This window comes from Rhinopithecus bieti, unplaced genomic scaffold, assembly GCF_001698545.2.
Source record: "Rhinopithecus bieti isolate Rb0 unplaced genomic scaffold, ASM169854v2 scaffold_17184, whole genome shotgun sequence".
NCBI lineage: Eukaryota > Metazoa > Chordata > Mammalia > Primates > Cercopithecidae > Rhinopithecus > Rhinopithecus bieti.
The window spans coordinates 2,546,942-2,552,192 of NW_016809106.1; the positions used below are offsets into that span (position 1 = coordinate 2,546,942).

Genomic DNA, 5,251 nt, shown 5'->3' on the forward strand with positions numbered 1-5,251 from the left:
ACACATATTTTGAAACTATACGCTAGTTTTGGGGTGTGTGTGTGTGTGTGTGTGTGTGTGTTTGTGTGTGTGTATATATATATATTTTTTTTTTTTTTAAAGAAACCCCATGTAACATTTAGACTGATTCTTATATAAAACCAAAATCTTTACAGAGAAGACTGGAGTCCTCTGTGACCACTACCTTAAATCCTGATCCCTCCCCAGCAATAACTACTATTAGCTTTTGGCACATACCATCCACATTTTTTCCCATGCATTCAGCTGCACCTATACATCTATATCCCATAGAAAATATGTAGTATCATTTTTTATATGGACTTTGCTCAGATTGTTAATTCTCCTCTTCACTGTCTACCATCTTGAGGCCAATGTTCCCATTTCTCTACTGCTTTGATTGGTTAGTCTTCCAAGGATCTTCTTCAAATGGGGTGAGAGGTTGATACACACACTGAATTCTTGAATACCTTCAAATATCAATCTTCATCCTGATAGCTGAACAGTTATATTATTTTTTGTCTGGGTAGAGGAAGCTTGGTTTTTGTCCCTTTTATCTCAGTCGTCTATAAATTCTCTGATATCTTACGGTTTTCAGTGCTATAGAAAAGAAGTCCAATGACAGTACAGTTTTTTCGAAGCTTGTATATGATTTCCCCGTATCTAACAAGATATACCTAAATATGTGTTTTTATCTTGGATTTCAATCTTACCAAATCTGATGAGCCCTTTCAACCTACAGAATCAGATCTTTCTACAATTCAGTTAAATTTTCTCCTATTTTTGTATCAATGCTGCCTCACATTTGCTCCTTCTGGAACCCCCATTATCACTACACTAAGTCTCCTAGATGTTTCCTCCAAAACACTTCTCTTTCTCAATTTCCTCTCCCATTTTGCTCAGTGCTTTGCATTCATCTTCCATGCCTCCAAGCCAAGCCCAGTGGTGACTGTCTGCATCTTTTTTCACTACTAGATTTGTCTGAAATCTATGCCATACATCAAAACAACTGCATTCTGCTTTAGAGCTGCTGTTTGTGTGTGCGTGTGAACATACTGCACTCAGCGTCCTGTGTGTTTGCTCTTCTCTCTGGAAGCTCATGGCTCTGCCAGTAGTTCTTTGTCAAACTGGCATGCATTCTGACTGCTCTGCCTTAACTGCCTTTCTGTGGCTGCTGAACCTCCTGCATATAAAGCACTTGTTACAATTTCCTTTGCAGCTTCAAGGAGGCTTGGGCCTGGTTCACAATATCCTAAAGGGCTTCAAAAGGATCTTTTACCTCTTCAGACCTTTGGGATAGCGTCCAACAGTTTCCTCCTGAGGAACATGAAGAAAGCCTCCCTGCTTTTTCTCACAGGCAGGGAAGATGCAACAACCCACCAATTCAGCTTTCTCTTGGCCTTTCGGGAGTCCAGCAGATACCCAAATGAGATTAATGTTTACCCAAGGAGGTGAAAGATCACTGTGATTCACGTTCTCTAAAAACCCACTGCTTTGCAGTCCTTTCCTGCCAGACAGGACACACCACACTAGCTGCTCTGCTAGAATTCCAAGTGGCCCACTATCCCACAGGGCTGCAGCCACTTGCTGCAGGAAAGGCAAGTAGCTTAAAGTCATGAATGGAGAAAAAGCAAGCTGTTCCTTCAAAAACTTGGGGATTTAATGCAAAACATTCAGGATAGCACACTGCACATTATCTGTCTACAGCTTGTGCTTTCCCCCAACTCAGAAACATGTCTGGGAGCTATCGATGTCAAAACAAGTATCTCCACTTCATTTTTTCAATCGCTGCATTCTCTATTGGTGGACATCTGGATCATTTCTCATTTTTTGCTATAAAAAATGATGTATTTGCAGAAACAGCCTTGCTCATGCCTCCTGTACACATGCAGTAGATTCTGAAAAGCCAAACTGCTGAGTCATAATACATAAGCATTTTTAAACTTTGATAGTACCAAAGAATTCTCTAAGGTGATGATGATTTCACAGGTAATGCTGAGTACTGTAAAGACCACCAAAAATACAAGTATAACTAGAACAAGTTGCATGTATTACTCATTGCAGCAAGGGAGTAACACAGCATGGAGAACTTGGGGCCCCTCAGTAACAGTGCTAGAAAGGGGTTATTATAGGATTTCAGCTTGTGTTAGGGATTTGGGGGAGGATTTAAGGAAGCAGGAATTTGGTATCGGATGCTATCAGAAAGCAGAGTAATCTGTGAATGGTTATCTTAATAAATAAATCTTATCTAGAAAAAGTGGCAGAAGCTAAAACTGTAATTGGTAATGAAGCAGTAACCAATCCTGTTAGCCAGTAAAGAGGAATGTTTGGTCATTTCTGTGGCTTGAATAATGCTCACATTCTGTGTTCAGACTTGACCACAGAGGGCCTTGCTTTTGTCTTCCTCTATCTTGATCATAGAGTGACGGTGTAGGATGTTGATGGCCTGGCTAACAGTGCCAAGATGGCTCCTTGATATCACAGGATGCTTTGGCCTTTTTCAGGGCTCATGCTGCGTAACATTAAAAGGCAGATAGTATCTGTTTGTCTCATTTGCAGCAGCACTGTGCTTGATCACTGACTGGGTTAGGGTATTGTCGGCCTGACCCCTCCACTAGTTGTTTCCCTTTGAGCCATCAAGTAATCCACAAGGTGACACTTTGCCACCATGCAAATAACCACTTTCACACTGCAATATAACATACCTGCAAATTCTTTTCCCATCATGTGGTAGGGGGTCTATGTCCTCTTCCCTTGAATCTTAGCCAACATTTGTTACTTGCTTATACCCAGTAAAATTTACTGAAAAGTGATGTTGTAGGCCTTCTGACAGGGGGTCATAAAAGATGATGCAGCTTCTTGTTTGTGGGGACACTCATTTCCCTGAACTACAACATAAGAAGCCCAAATACCTTGAGGTTACGTAGCTATGAAGAAGCCCAGGCACATACAGGAGCTCCAGTCAACAGCCCCAGATGGGTAGCAACCAACAACAAGCATCAACTCTCGGATTTTTCAGTGATCACTGACTGGGTTAGGGTATTGTCAACCTGATCCCTCCACTAGTTGTGTTTCCAGCCAAATGATTCCAGCCATAACTGTCAAATCATTCCCGGCCATTGAATCTTCCCACTTAAGGCTCCAGATAGCACAGAGCAGAGACATACTGATATGCTCTGTCTTAATATCTGACCCATAAACTCTGTGGACAAAATTAAAATGGTTGTTTTAAGCCACAAAGTTGTGGAATAACTTGTTACACAGCAATAGCAACTGAAGACCGATCAACCTTTCATCTGTTGGATTCAACATCCACTAACAATCCTTGCTATTATCAATTATTTTGTTAGGTATTGCAAAACAGTATTTTTCTAATTGTGTTAATCTCTCTACCTTTATTTGCTGGCATTTTCTGTAAAAAAAAAAAAAAAAAAAAAAAGGTAGCTCTTTCCTTCAATTACAGATACTATTTGACTACTCTGGAATACAGCTCTTACAGAAAGGCATAACATATGCTTAATTAGATCCTCCTCAACTTACAATGATGTTAGGTCCAGACAAACCCATCTTAAATTGAAAACACCTAAGTCAAAAATGCATTTAATACATCTAACCTACCAAACATCATAGCTTAGCCCAGCCTATCATAATGCGCTCAGAACATTTACATTAGCCTACATTTGGGCAAAAGCTTCTAACACAAAATCTATTTTATTTTTTGCCTTGTAGTAAAACTGGGGCCTAACAAAGCCTATTTTATAATTATGTAGTGAATATCTCATGCAATTTACTGAATAATGTACTGAAAGTGAAAAACAGGATAGCTGTAGGAGTACTCAAAGTACAGTTTCTACTGAATGTGTATCGCTTTCAACGATCAAAAAGTTAAAAAGTCATAAATCAAAACACAAGTCAGTTCTGTACTTCTTTGTATTACTTATTTCTCATCTATTCTAGTCTATGAGACAGACTAGAAAGGAGGCAGTTCCCCACATATGCATGCCTTGTCTCACACCGGGTCTGCCCATCATCTCCCTCCTGGAATATACTTCTTCCTTTCTTACCCACTTCTCTGTTCTCTACTAGTTAGGTTGGCTTAGATGCTCTTACAGAAAACCATACCTGAAACTCCCAAAGTCAGGTTAAATGCCTCTCCTACACAATGCCACAGTTTCTTGGGCTTCCCCTAATCACATCACACAACACCTGTGTACCTGTCTGGCTTTCCCATCAGAGTGTAAATTCCTCAGGAAAATTCCTGCACTAGCCTCATTTTCATCTGGGTGATACAATCCAGGGTGTGGGTACACATTAAAAGTACTTAAATAAAAATTTTCTGGTAAATGAAGTTCGTGGAGCTTCTCCATCTGGAAAGCAGAGAAAGGGAAATATGGCCCAAATAATTTTCATTTTCTGAAAAATCCATTGCAATACACTAAGAGATAAAACAAAGCTAAAAGCCTTTGAATGACTGAAGTCAATACCTAGCTTTTCCCCAATACCTACTAAGAACTTGAGATCTTAATTCAATGATGTTAAAACCTCAGGCTCTAAATACAATAGAAAAAAGTTCCATTTCTTTTTCCATGAGCTTTAAGACCTTTGCTGTGACTTACATGGGTTCCCTCAGGATGCTCTTTTTTTTTTTTTTTTTTTTTTTTTTTTTAGAGACAGGGTCTCACTCTGTCACCCAGGCTGGAGTGCAATAGCATGATCTCAGCTCACCGCAACCGTGGCCTCCTAGGCTCAAGCGATCCTCCCACCTCAGCCTCTCGAGTAGCTGGGACCACATGCCCACACCACCACGCTTGGTTAATTTTTTGTATTTTTGGTAGAGACGGGATTTCACCATGTTGTCCAGGCTAGTTTTGAACTCCTGAGCTTAGGTGATCCACCTGCTTTGGCCTCCCAAAGTGCTGGGATTACAGGCATAAGCCACTGCACCCAGCCAGGATACTCTTTTTAATCAATCTGTGACTTTGTGGGAAAACATGCTATAATAATTCAAAAGTATTAAAGCCTCCAAGTCAAAAGGAATAAGACAATTCAATCTATCTCAAAGGTGAACGAAAATCAATGACTATTAGTTTGTATTTTCAAATATTAGAGAAAACTAAATGGTTAGTAACATTTTAACCTATAAAGTAAGCACTTTTAAAGGAATTATAAGAACTGCATATTCTGAAACAAAAGATCGATTAAAGAGCATTACTTAAACAATTTTATAAGAGTTCTTAGAATTAAATATCATAAT

The 5,251-nt window shown here is 39.6% G+C and overlaps 1 protein-coding gene across 1 annotated transcript in view; it reads right to left on the reverse strand.

Moving 5' to 3' along the window:
• MARCHF6 (membrane associated ring-CH-type finger 6) overlaps positions 1-5,251 on the reverse strand; it is an 87,293-nt gene that overhangs the window by 16,006 nt on the left and 66,036 nt on the right. The gene's annotated exons all lie outside the window — the stretch shown is intronic.